General features: G+C 39.1%; 1 pseudogene; it reads right to left on the reverse strand.

The window, feature by feature from the left end:
• Positions 1–7476: 7476 nt before the first annotated feature.
• LOC115661386 (sugar transport protein 12-like) overlaps positions 7477–14636 on the reverse strand; it is a 40044-nt pseudogene continuing 32884 nt past the window's right edge.

A 14636-nucleotide genomic window follows, 5' to 3' on the forward strand; every position in this document is an offset into this window, starting at 1 on the left:
TTGATATATTGCATGCTTACATTGGACTTCGTTTGCTAGGTGAAAATCACTTCGTAAGTTAGGATCAGTGTCTGGAATATTGATGTTCTATCCTGTTCTCATGACTTCCCGATTGACGTTGTGCTGTTCTGTGATTTTTTTTATTTTCTATGATTTTTTTTAGTAAAATTTCATCATAAAAGTGGTAGAGAAATTTAGATCTGTCTAGCATAAAAATTTCATAAAATTCCAAGCTGATTTGGTATGCATGAACGATGCTAGAAGTTACGACATCTAGTCTGTGACACTCGGTCTCAGTCTGACCTTTGCATGTTACATGATTTTTATAAATTTTTTTGTTCGTCATTTGAAGAAACTTTATTCACAAAAGTTGTAGAAAACATCTTGATCTACAAAACCTAAAAATTTCATGAAATTACAAGTTGATTGGGATGGTCCAATGAACCTATGATGAGGACGTCCAGATTCTGTGATATGATCCAAAATTTCCCGTTCCGGTGACTGAAGTTGTTATGCAATTTTCATAAAGTTCAAGACCTTTTTAGCAAGAACTTAAAACTATAAAATTGTTCATTAGGGCTTCATTATGTAGACTGGAAATTTTTGGGACCTAATAGAAATGTTTGGGGGGTCAATTTGCTAAAAATCTCAGATAAGGTCCTCCCGGCCTCAAAAACGATTTGCAAATGAGTCTTCGATGAAAACCGAATTTTATAAAATATTAAAGGACTTTTTAGCGAAAACTAAAAACACGAAAGCTGTTGAAAATAGGGAATCCTAACTGTCTAAAAATTTTCATGCAGTGTGGATAAGGTTTGTTATTTTTCCCGCTATTATTTTCAAATCCCTAACAGAACCAGGTCCGGTCTGTCATTCCGACCTAAACTTTGATTTTCGGGAAAATTGAGCGGGAATTAAGAAAAATGGTCTTCTTGACTTTTTATCCTCACAATCTAAACTTTCCAAATACACATGATTTGCATCATTTGGACATCTTTAGGTTGATTAATCACATTTGAACAGAATGGGTCCGAATTTGGCAATTATGACTGAATAAGTAGTCCACTTGTAAGGCCCACTTCCCATTGTTTGATTGGTTGAAAAATAAAGCCCATGGGCCTAAATGCATGATTTATCCATTGTTGTGCATGTGATTATTAGATGTATTTCTAGGCTCGATGCATGTTCGGCGAGTAACCCATAGTGATCCCCCGACTTTAGGGGTTAATCAATATGAGTCACCGTTTTGTGAATGTAAATGGTGACTCGTTATTGTTAACCATTAATCAATCGATGCTAGTTGATTAAGTGGGTGGGATGGTCGGAACGCATGTGAAACAAAGGCCGATCCCGAGGCCCGTTCTTGAATTAATGAGTTGAATGATTTGTTTGCATGCTCGCACTATTTGTTTGCTATGTGTGAATTGAATGTAAAACCGACACCCGTGAGGTGGTCCATGGAGAAGATGGCCAAACAACTTTGAAGATGGTGGCTAAAGACTGATGTCCAATCCGGTCTCAATTTGTACATAATTTGTGTTACCCGATCATGTCTTGGGTCTTCTATTCGTGTTGTATTAAACACTTGACGAGTTGCAGATTTTTCTTTCCTCGCACTTAGAATAGCTCATCATTTCAATACATTGTGTGTGTACTTTATGCATCGCCATTTTAGTACAAATTATTTGGTTCTTTGCCTTTTCCAGACTAAGATAGGACTAGTTTAGACCTTAAATGGAAAATACATAAACAAAATACATGGTCACCGAGTGGACTAAGACTTTGGCATGAAAATGGTAAAAAATAAATACTTGACAACTTAGATAACAACCATGTTAAGTTTAGCGGTACCGAAAGGGCGTTAGTAGAAACATTAACGTAAGTTAATTCCCGAACCCATGATCTCTGGATTTCGTAGATATCGAAACGAAACTCCCACATTTCGGTTGGTATTCTAGCCGACTCCTGACCTAGGCTAGTGGCGACTCCTAAAAAAGATAAAATCAATCCGCTGTCACGTGAGATATGGATTTAGGGAAAATCCACGTTCATGATTAATGGACCATATGGATGATCAAAAGATTGATGCTTCGGTAATCTGTCTTTTATGATGTGCCATACGAAATGTGTCATGAACACTTATCTCTAAACCCGCTTCATCGAGTTCGGCTCTTGAGAAGTAGGTTGCGACATTAACTTTACAAAATTTTTATTTTCAAAATAGAAAAAGAACATAAATGTGTTTGGTACGACCCTAAAAATTTCTAATTCCAATTTTTTTCATTTTATTATTAAATGTTAGTTGAGGCTTAACAATTCTTGTTTGGATAAAACTGGACTAGAAATAGAATCAGAATATATTATGATATAGAATTGGATAATATTAATATAATTATAAAGAAAAGGGTTAATACCACGAAAAACCCTAAACTGGTACAGTTGTGACAATTTTACCCCAAACTATTTTTTTGACCACAAAAAACCATAAACTGGTACAATTGTGACAAATTTACCCCGAACTATTTTTTTGACCATCAAAAACCCCGAACTTGTATACTTGTGACAATTTTACCCCAACTAATTTTTTAATATTATTTTTTTTTATTTTTTTCTAATTTTTTTCTAATTTTTTTATTAATTTTTTTCTTTTCTTTTTTTTTTCTTAATATTCTTCATCTTCAACCTGTGGCCGGTCGCCGGTCCGGCGACCGGCCGAGGCGCGAAGCCGGCGAGGTCGGCCCGCCGCGCCGTGGCGAGGCTCGACCTCGCGGCCGGCAGGGCAAGGGCTTGGCCCCGCCGGGCCGCCGGCGAGGCTAACCTCGCGCCGTTGTGGCGAGGCCAACCTCGCCGGCGGCCGAGCCAGAGGCCGAGCCCTCGCCGAGGCCGGGCGAGGTCGGCTCGCCCGGGCCGGCGAGGTCGGCCTCGTCGGCCCGCCGGCGAGGTCGGCTCGCCAAAGACCGGGCGAGGTCGAGCCTCGCTAGTGGCCGGCGGGGCCGAGCCCTCGCCCGGATCCGGGCGAGGCTCGACCTCGCCGGCGGTGGCGAGGAGCTCGGCGGCGGGCCGAGCCTCGCGGATCCGGCGAGGCTCGACCTCGCCCAACGCCGGCGGGGCCGAGCCTCGCCGATCCGGCTAGGTCGGCCTCGTCCGGCGGCGAGGGCTCGGCCCCGCAGGCGAGCCCTCACCACCGGCCGGCGAGTTCGAGCCTCGCCAGCGGCCGGCGGGGCCGACCTCGCCAGCTTCCGCCAGGTTAAAGATGAAGAATATTAAGGAAAAAAAAAAAGAAAAGAAAAAATTAATAAAAAAATTCGAAAAAAATAAAAAAATAATATTAAAAAATTAGTTGGGGTAAAATTGTCACAAGTATACCAGTTCGGGGTTTTTGGTAGTCAAAAAAATAGTTCGGGGTAAATTTGTCACAAGTGTACCAGTTTGGGATTTTTTGTGGTCAAAAAAATAGTTTGGGGTAAAATTGTCACAACTGTACCAGTTTAGGGTTTTTCATGGTATTAACCCTAAAGAAAATTACTCTTTATAGACGAAGCAAATACCGGGTAGTGGTCGAGGAAATTACACTTTAGGGTTTAGGGTCTAGGGGTTTAGGGTTTTAGGGTTTAAACTTTGGGGTTTTGGTGTTTTGGTTTAGCGTTTTAGGGTTTCGAGTTTAGGATTTTGGGTTTGGGGTTTTAGGGTATTAGGGTTTGGGTTTTGGGGTTTTAGGTATTAGGGTTTAAGGTCTGGGATTTAGGGTTGTAGTATTTAGGGTTTAGGGGTTTAGTGATTAAGGTTTTCGGGTTTCGACTTTGGGGTTTTGGGGTTTAGGGTTTAGTGTTTTAGGTTTTGATTTTGGGGTTTGGGTTTAGGTTTAGAGTTTAGGGTTCTGGGGTTTAGTATAGGAATATCTTGTGAAAGAAAGGAAGAGAAAGCTGATCTTGTTTCTTTATTGTTTCTCTTTTTGTTCCCGACAACAAAAAGGTAGGTTTTTTTTTACTTTTTATTTCTGTTCCAAATCTGCTCTAGGGAATAGAAAAATTAGCTAACGTTACCAAATGAATTCTATTATTTTTCTGTTCCAAGGAACAAAAGAACAAAAAAATAGAAAAACATGATGATTACCAAATAGGCCCTAAAGATGTCAAATAAGTGGGTCGGGTCGACTTTGGGTGTGTTGACAATGGGTCCAACCCATATCGATCTATTTAACACATGTTGATCCTTTTTCATCACATACAATTCTAACAACCGTATCCGACCCGTTGTATACATAACTCCAGTCCACTGAAATAACCCATATTTTGAAGGCATAAATTGAACCTTTCTTTTTCCTTTACTTCAGTATCATACTTATTTCTTTGGGGGTATATATGATATTTCACCTTTTGAATTCCCACATTATTTTTCTTTCACCACTGGATATAAGAATTGAAATACCATTTCGTCAAAAAAATTTTCCTACCAATTATCTCGAGTAGACTTTTCTTTTAATGTGCGTAGCAACTATTGAAAGCATCATCTTAATGATATATTTCCTGACAATCAATACCAAATTAAAAAGCGTTAGCGCAGTACTTGTACCTGTCCTACAACCCTTATTATTTAAACAATGCCACATTGTAATTAGCAAAATTGGAAAAACAAATTTTAAAGAAAGCCTAAGGGTTTGTTTAGTAAAGTTTCTGTTTCTCTATTTTTTTGTTCTTTTGTTCTCCGGAACAGAAAAAGAACAGAAATCCGTTTAGTGACATCAGTTAGTTTTTTTGTTCCTCGGAACAAAAAAGTGGTCAGGGAATAGATTTGGAATAGAAATAAGAAGTAAAAAAAAATATACTTTTCTGTTTCCGGAACAAAAAGAGAAACAATAGAGAAACAAGATCAATTATCTCTCTTTCACAAGATATTCTCATACTAAACCCTAAACCCCAAATCCTAAACCTTAACCCTCAAACCCTAAGCCCCAAAACCTTAAACCTCAATATCCAACCCTAAAACCCATAACACTAAAATAAAAAACCCTAAACCTCAAAACCCAAATCCCTAAGCCCAAACCCTAAACCTTCTAAACCCCAAATCCTAAACCCAAAAATCCCAAACCTAAAACCCGAAACACTAAACCTTAAACCCCAAAACTCCAAACCCGAAACCCTAAAACCTAAACTCTAAAATCGTAATTCCAAACCCTAAATCCTAAAACGCTAAACCGCAAAACCCCGAATCCTAAACCATAAATCCTATACCCTAAATCCCAAACCCCAATACCCTAAATCCTAAACCACTAAACCCCAAACCCTAAACCCAAACTGTTAAACCGTAAACACAAATCCGAAACCCGAAAAACTAAACCCAAAACCCCGAACCCAAAACTCTAAAACCTAAACCCCAAACCCTAAACCCTAAAATCCAAAACCTAAAATCCCAAACCCTAAACCTCAAAACCAAAATCCTTAAATCCTAACCCCTAACCCCAAATCCTAAAATCCTACACCCTAAACTACAATTTCCTCGACCACTACCCGATATTTACTTTGTCTATAAGGATTAATTTTCTTTATGATTATATTAAGGTCATCCAATTCTATATCATAATATATTATTATTCTATTTCTAGTCCAATTTTATCCAAACTGAATTGTAAAGTCCCCTAAATTGTAATTTCCTTGACCACCACCCGGTATTTGCTTTGTCTATAAGGAGTAATTTCCTTTATGATTATATTAAGGTCATCCAATTCTATATCATAATATATTTTTATTCCATTTCTAGTCCAATTTTATCCAAACATGAATTGTTAAGTCTCCAACGACATTTTATAATTAAATGAAAAAATTGGGAATATAAATTTTTAGTGTCCTACCATACCCATTTCTGTTCTTTTTCTACTCCGAGAATAGAAATTTTGTGCAGTTACTAAAATTGTTTTGCTCAAAAACAAGTCTAGGGAATAGACATAGAAAAAACTATTTCCGAACAAAAATTGTTTCTAGGAACAGAAAAGTTACTAAATAGACCCTAAGTCACATGTTCTAGTCTTCTGATCCCTAAAGGCTAAGGTGAACTCTCCAATTATCTTTCAACTCTCCACCTTGGTAAGTTTAGATTGCTATAGTTATTGATTCAACTCTCCAATTATCGTTTTTTATTGCCTTCAGATGAAAAGAAGCAAAGGTAAAGAAATATAACGAGTTGGACAAAAGGAAGTATTCCTACAGCAAGTTCATTCCGGAGCAGTAATCAGAAAATTTACGGCCAACAGATGGAAGACTAGAAAGGCAAGATAGTTTAGAATACTATTAAAGAGCGTGAGAACAAGGTGCCCTTAGCATTGCTCTTTGCAACATCTAGGCATGACACATAAATGACCAAGGAAATTTAGGGTCATATCTGTTTAACTATAACACGCTGCAATTGGAGTTCGGCTCGTAGAACTCCATGAAACTTACGTTTTGGATTTCACCAATACTCCTGATTTCGGCAGCACAAATGCAACAAGTAACTTATGCTTTGGATTAACTTCGGGACTCGAGAATATCAAGAAGAATGTACTTATGTTTTCAGACATAATCGGGTCGATCCTGCAAAGGTCGGAAACATATGTATTGCCCGTGTGCATTGTAGTAGGTTAATCAAATCTTATATCCTTCAAGCGTGCAATGTAAGTTTTGAAATTCACTTGAGTGCTTATTAAGTAACTTTTGGGAATGCCGAAAGCTGCCGCATTGTCCACAGACTGGCAGGCTCATCTCTGACCACCGTGCTTTCGACACTCAGCACTCGGTAGTAAGTGGAGTTCCCATTGTCCGCCGACGGACGGAGCACCATTAGGGTTCTTACCACTGAAATAGAACAGGAAGCTCTCTGACTGTCTGTAAGACCGCTAAACTGAATTTTAATGTATGAAGGCTGCTGATTGGCAAGATACTAGTTAGGAGACATTTCAAAGAAAGCATTATACAGCACGAGGCAAACAAGGAGGAGGCCAATTGGGCGCAGAACATGCACTACTGAATATATAACGACTTTAATTATGACGACGGAGAAGGCGAGATAGTATCACCGGTTGGCCTGCAAAAAAGGAGGGCGTACGTAGTAAGGCTTTGTTAGCGTAAAGCTCGCGGAAGTCGTCGGATGCTGGTTAATAGACTATAGCTGAATGAAAATCAATAGTGACTGTGGACGTTTTCTTACCTCCTGGCGGTATATGAAAATGCGAACACTGCCCAGATGTCAGATGGGAGTGCTTGAGACGTTGAACATTGGCGCTGCACTCGTCTGCGAAAAGACGATGATGCATGTGTTTGTTTTCGTTGCTGTTGGTTAAGAAAGATACAATAGAAACTGCATGTTTACACAATGATGCGAAATCGTCTCAGCATGTCAAATGTTTCTTTCAAACCCAACCAAAATCCTAACATACTGAAATTGCAGGAATGAGAAAAACAATAGTAAAATTATTTCCTAAAACTATATCAAAAAATCAAGTCCCTAAACTTTCTCCGGGAACGGTGGTCCATCTAGGACCACATATTTCTTCCAGTACCAATGTTCCTCCCAGACATGGGACATCTCCTCAATCGGGATATTCTTCGTCTCGGGTACGAAGAAGTAGATGAAGGCAGTCATGAGGGCGACGAAGAAGGTGAAGAAGATGAAGAGGCCGAACTTCATGTAGCAGAGCATCGTGAAGAAGATTTGCGCAACCAAGAAGGAGAAGAACATGTTGACGGACACGACTGAAGGAAACAGATTCCCAGAAATTGCGGAAAAATGGGAAACACATTCTCTAAAACACATTGCAAAACACGAAAAACGTGCCCATTCTATACTTGAATCACCGATCGAACGAAGCATATTACGTAAACGAATATGCCTCTTTGCCACAGATTAAATGCACCTATTGCAGCCTCGAGAGAGAGAGCGATCCTTCGATTGTCGAGTAAAGTTGCTTTTTGGTTTTTAAGTTTTCAAGTGAGTGAGAGTTTCTGATAGTGAACCAAAAGCACTTACAGAACACACGTAAGTTTTTTTTCTTCTCACTTTTGTTCCCACAAAATAACTGCCATTTGCGGTTATTTTCTTTCATGGGCTGGGTTAACAGATCATGGGCGGCTCATTTATTCACAAAACCCATCATCTCCCACTCGCACATGGTGGGCTAAACATAACTCTCTCTTCTTTGCAATGTTTATACTAGCAAATAATCCGCACGACCAGCATACTTCGAGAGCTCGTTGCCATGCATATGTTAGGAATACATAGCAACTCAAATTGGGCATAACGTTTTCGAGTAGATATAGTATGCAGTGCCTTAGATCAATTAGTCACATTTATATCTCTTTTGATCTCTTTTAGTATATCGTATATTGTATTCACAACTATGATTTACTCAAAATCATAATTGGTCGACCTGTGAATACAAAAATAGGATGTGACATCATAAATAAATTGATCTTCCTCTTTCCTTAAACCTCTCTATTTCAGTCCAGCTCGCTTTTCTAGAAATGCCCCATTAGATCGAAAACTTAAGATAGCGAACACTGAATAGAAATTTTAAGAATAAGTCAGAGTCGTGAGGGCACTAAATGAGGAACTCATATCCTCAAGAGTCTCACACGGCATAAAGTTGAGATCAAAACTTTTGCCACTCTTATCGGTCGTCTCATGCATACGTAGTATGAAATATGTATTACGGTATTAACCCCTTTCCCGTGGAGCGTATGTCTTTACATTCAATACCGTATAGATGATAGTTCAGACATACTCAATATTTAAACTTGAGTTCACATATCTACTCTTCTAAAGAATCCATCAGAACTCACATCTGGCATCAAAGACAGATAAAGTAAAATATGTGGACTATTTTACTTTCGGACATAGTAAATATTATGTCCTCATCTTAGCACTTAGCTAAGGCGACATTTATATTTTAAGCTTGAGCTCTCGATTATCACCTAGATAATAAGCTTAAAATTGTATCATTTCTATTCATCACACAGTAAATAGAGGCGATTACCCATGTGAGTAGGTTAATCTTATCTGTCCGACATACTTTCTTGACATAATACACTAAGTATTAAGATGCATAAATATAAAAAAAAACTCATAGGCATTAACAATGATATAACAATTTCATTTAAATGTGAACATTCAAGGAAATTACAATATTCAGTACATCAGAATCTACGCAGTCCTAGAGATTTTACATGACCATTGAAAACATCTCTAGGAATTGGCTTCGTCATAGGATCTGCTATCATTCTCTGCGTAGATATGTACTGCAAGTTCACATCCTTTCGTGCTACCATATCTTTAACAAAATTGTACTTGGTATCTATATGTTTGGTCTTGCCATGATATTTCGGATCCTTGGTGTATGCTATCGCTGCTTGGCTATCACAATTGACTAACAATGAGCTTGCAGCATGCTCAACAACACCTAAATGATCCAAAAATCTCTTAAGCCAAACTCCCTCTTGTACTGCTGCTGACAATGCCACGAACTCGGCTTCCATGGTGGATAATGCTATACATGTTTGTGTCTTACTGCTCCAAGATATGACGCCATTATTCAGTAAGAATGCAAATCCAAAGGTAGATTTCCTTTCATATAAATCTCCTCCCCCAGTCAGCATCTGAGTAGCCTTCAAGTCACAGATCCTTTCCTTGATAACTCAGAGAATAATCAGCAATACCCTTTAGATACCTCATGATTCTTTTGACGGCTTTCCAATGTGCTTGACCTAGATTGGATTGGTATCTATTTACCATTCCAACTGCAAAATATATGTCAGGTCTTGTACACATCATCGCGTACATCAAACTTCCAAGAGCACTAGCATAAGAAACATGTTTCATTTGTTCCTTCTCTTGTGGAGTCTTAGGACACAATCTACGTCTCAATCCTTCACCTTTTGCAATAGGAGTATCCATGGGTTTACAGTCATGCATACAAAATCGTTCAAGAACTTTGTTGATATAAGTCTCTTGCGAAAGAGACAATAATCTCTTGGAACGATCTCTTGAAATCTTAACTCCAAGAATATATGTAGCATCGCCCATATCTTTCATCTCAAAGTTGGACGATAACCAATTCTTTAAAGTATTAACCAACTCCTTATTGCTTCCGGCAATCAGTATGTCATTAACATATAATGATAAGATCACAAATTGGTCTTTGGATCTTTTGATATATACGCAATGATCTTCATCAATCATTGTAAAATCATACGCCACTATGGCATTATGAAAACGTATATACCATTGTCTCGAAAACTGTTTAAGGTCATATATCGATCTTAGAAGTCGACATACCTTTTGTTTTTGGCCTTTCATAATGAAGCCAACGGGTTGTTCCATGTAAATTTCTTCTTCTAATTCTCCATTTAGAAAAGCAGTCTTTACATCCATTTGATGTAATTCAAGATCCATACTTGCCACTATTGTTAGAATAAGGCGAATTGAGGTAAATCTCACTACAGGAGAAAAAGTTTCCTCATAATCAATTCCTTCATGTTGATTATACCATTTTGCCACGAGGCGAGCCTTATATCTTTCTATTGAGTCATCAGCTTTTCGCTTTATTTTGAGAACCCATTTGTTCCCAATAGCTTTGCGTCCTTTTGGAAGATCAACCAGTTCCCAAACATGGTTTGACTTCATTGACTCCATTTCTTCTTCCATTGCATCTATCCATTTTTCCTTATTAGGGCAACTTAGAGCCTCATTTATATTCCTTGGCTCATCTTCATCTTGTGGAGCGACCACGAAAGTTTCCCCTTCAATGTCAAAACGTCGTCAGGGAACACTTTTGCGACTTGTTCGCCGTACGGGAGATTGTACATGTGGTACATCATTCTCCATTACGCTCCCACTTGGATTAGATAATGATGGTATCGTCTCATCAAACGGTTGCAATTGAGATTGAGTCGAATTTAATTCCTCATTTCTCACATTGCTCCCACTTGGACGATCTTCATTAATTTCATTATCATGATCCAAGGTTTCAAAAGTGAGTAGTCCTCACTTATTTCGCCCTTCTCAAGAAACTTATTCTCTAAGAATGTGACATCTCGTGTTTCAAATGCAGTTATACTCTCACTTTCTTGCTCACCTATAAACACATACCCTTTCGAGTGCTCTGAGTATCTTATGAAAATACTCTTCTTGCCTCTGGGATCCAATTTCCCATATTTGTGAGAGGGCTCGTGAGTATAAGCAGCATAACCCCAAGGTTTAAGAAAACTTAAATTGGGTTTTCTACCTGTCCATAACTCATACGGAGTGGAAGTAACTGATTTAGAAGGCACGCGGTTAAGTACATAGGCAGCAGTTAACAAAGCATCACCCCCAAAAGTGATAGGTAAGTTAGCTTGTGCCATCATAGACCTAACCATTTCAAATAGGGTTCTGTTTCTCCTCTCGGCAACACCATTTTGTTGAGGAGTATATGGAATAGACAACTGTCTTTCTATTCCTTTTTCATCACATAAATTTCTGAACTCATCAGATAAATATTCTCGACCTCGATCGGATCTAAACGTTTTTATTTTCTTATCTGATTGATTTTCTACCAAGTTCATAAATTTCTTGAAGCAACTTAATGCCTCAGATTTATGAGAAATCAAATAGACATATCCAAATCTAGTATAATCATCTATGAATGTGATGAAATACACAGCCCCATGCCTCGCTCTTACATTCATTAAACCACAGATGTCAGAATGGATTAGTTGCAAAGGAAACTCAGCTCTTGTACCCTTTCCGAATGGTTTCCCTGTTGTTTTCCCCGCCAGGCAATGCTCGCAAATAGGCAAATCAACTTTTTCAACATTGCCTAATAAGCCCTCTTTGGCTAATCTTTGCATTCGTTATTGGCCAATATGACCAAGTCTAGCATGCCACACATTCACATCATTTTCATAGGAATTGGAAAATGCAAATAGGGAATAACAAACGTTAACATCACCACAGTTAACATTTAATACAATAAAACCATCCAGAAAGTATCCACAACCATAGTAATTCGTATTCAAATACAAATCAACACCACTATTATGGAAGTTCAAATTAAAACCAAGTTTAACCAACACTAATACAGACACTAAATTCCGACGAATCTCCGGAGCATATAATACGTCATGTAGGAACATGTGCGTCCACCACGCATCATCAACTGGTAGGTGCCAATCCCAACTTCAGCTTTGGAGTTGTTCCCTACATAGATCCATTTTGTTCCGGTCGGAACCCGTCGGAACTCCACGAAGGCATCTCTGTCCTTCGCTACATGGTCTGTTGCTCCCGAATCTACAGTCCACAAAGGATTAGACTCAGTTAAAAATACAGAACTTGACACATAGGCAAAGTTCTCAAAAATGCAAGGGGAGTTTACCTTCTTTGGCTCGCCACAATCGCAAGCGAAGTGGCCTTTCTTGCTACAGTTGTAGCATTTCACCCTCGACATCTTCTTAACAAAAGAACGCTTTCCTTTGTCATGTTAATTAAATTTTGGTTTCTTACCCGAAGAACTTGCTCCCTTGCCTTTCCACTTCATGAACCTTTCGACGCGCTTGCGCTTAGAGCCCGAAGCCCCATGTGAGCTAGAACCAGCATAATAGATGTCGGTTTCTGGTTTCGCTGCCATGAGGCGATCGTCTTCTAACGCAAGATGGCACATGGCATCTTCAAAGGTCTTGATGTTTTCATTGTGGGTCAGGTACACCTTCATGTGCTTCCAGCTTTGAGGCAAAAAACGGATCACTGCTTGCACTTGCTCTTCATCAGTCAGAATGTGTCCAGCATCCTTCAGCTCAATGATCACGTTCGACATCTTTCTTAGGTGTTATTTCATGGACTGACCATGAGGCTTCTTATACAAGTCAAACCTTATAGTGAGCTGTCTCAACTTGGTCACTGATGTATGACCAAATCTTGCTGCTAATGCTTCCCACATTTCCTTGGCATTCTCAAAACGCCTAAACTCTCGCATGATATCATTCTCCATGCTACTCAGCAACGTGATGCGAGCAATCGAGTTCTTCTTCTTCCATGCAGCAAATGCATCTCTGTCTCTCTTATGCTGTATAGTGTTCCCATCCTCAGGTTCTTCCATAAGTTGGTTAAGAGCTTCTAGTGCTTCTTGTTCTTCTAGCACATATTGGATTTTCATGTTCCATATTTCATAATTTTCGCCGTTTAATTTCTCTCCTTTCAATTCAGCCACTATGTTCTTAGTTGCTGAAACCATGGTATCTGAACATTTCAGACATATAGCACGACTTATTAATGCCACTCATTTATGCATCAATTTTACACAAACTGATTATATTAATGAGTAATTTCACATAGTCTTTTAGATTCGAAAGTTCACTATGTTCCCAATCATCATCTAAAATCCTAATGTGAAATTATCGTTAATATAATCATTAAGATAAAATTAAGTTCTTTAAAGTTACTAAAACTTTTAGAACTCCCACTCAACCACATGATATTAATAAGACAGATATTATAATATAATAGTACCATAAACTATTCATAACAGAAAATATCCATCAACATCTATTCATTAAAAACTATTTACATGAGGAACAAATCCATTATAAGAAAGAAACATGAATACCAACATGAATAGAAATATCCACCTAGGATATCTAAAACCAAACTAAAATTAAAAAAAATCAACGGTTTATCAATTTCCTATACACAGGGAAAGATTTATCAAATTTTTTAGAAAATTCAATCTTCTTCTTTGGCAACCAAGAAAAGACTGTCGGGTATCCCTTAGGCTTTCTCCATGGCGCATTCATTCTTCGCCAAGTTGTATTCATCCCTAGGGTCGTCTTTGTTGCCTCAATCCTATAATATTCTCTCACAAAAACCATTGCAAGTTTTTTGTAGGCAGGGACCACGTTGATCTCCCATAGTTGAAGCAATACCTTTTTCCATTCAAATGGAAGAGTGTTGATCAAAACATTCAACTTCTCAAAGTCCGGCATACAGTAACCATTCCAGATGATTTTATGTATCATCTTATTGACCTTGACCACGTGATTCTCCAAATCACCATTTTCCCATCGATAAGCATCTAACTCAGCTCTCAACGCTACAAGTCTTGCCTTTTGTTCAGGCATCCTAGCCATAATGGGGGTTCGACATCTTCGTACCATCTTTCTTGCAACAAATGCAGAAAAAATCAAAGGATTACTTTTTAATTCATGATACTATATTGCAAGAAACACATTCTGCCCCCCTTCAATTTTTTTTTTGGGTCAACGCCGGTCAATGCTGGTCAACGGTCAATGGATAACCGGATCAGGTCAACGGGTCAGCAGGGTCGGGTCACGGGTCAGAAACCGGGTCGAATCGGGTCATGCCTTTCGGGCCGGGTCGGGGCCGGGCCTTTCGGCCCAAAAGAAAAATAACCGACATGGCTGATGTCAGTGTGACGTCGGCCACGCCCACACGCGTATGCATGGTGCGTGCGTCGTACGTGTGCGCGGCAACCGCTACGCATGTGAGACGCACATGCCGGCGAAGCCGCCGCTTGCGGCGGCGCGTGGAGGTGCATTCGGCCTCCCTCGGCGGCGTGCCACCCGTCTTTTTGTTCGTCTCGACGAGTACTACGACCCTACACTTTCAAAAACAAATTT

The sequence above is a fragment of the Syzygium oleosum genome, unplaced genomic scaffold (genome assembly GCF_021117445.2).
Source record: "Syzygium oleosum isolate NSW1041296 unplaced genomic scaffold, Sole_v2.1 Sole_v2.10, whole genome shotgun sequence".
NCBI lineage: Eukaryota > Viridiplantae > Streptophyta > Magnoliopsida > Myrtales > Myrtaceae > Syzygium > Syzygium oleosum.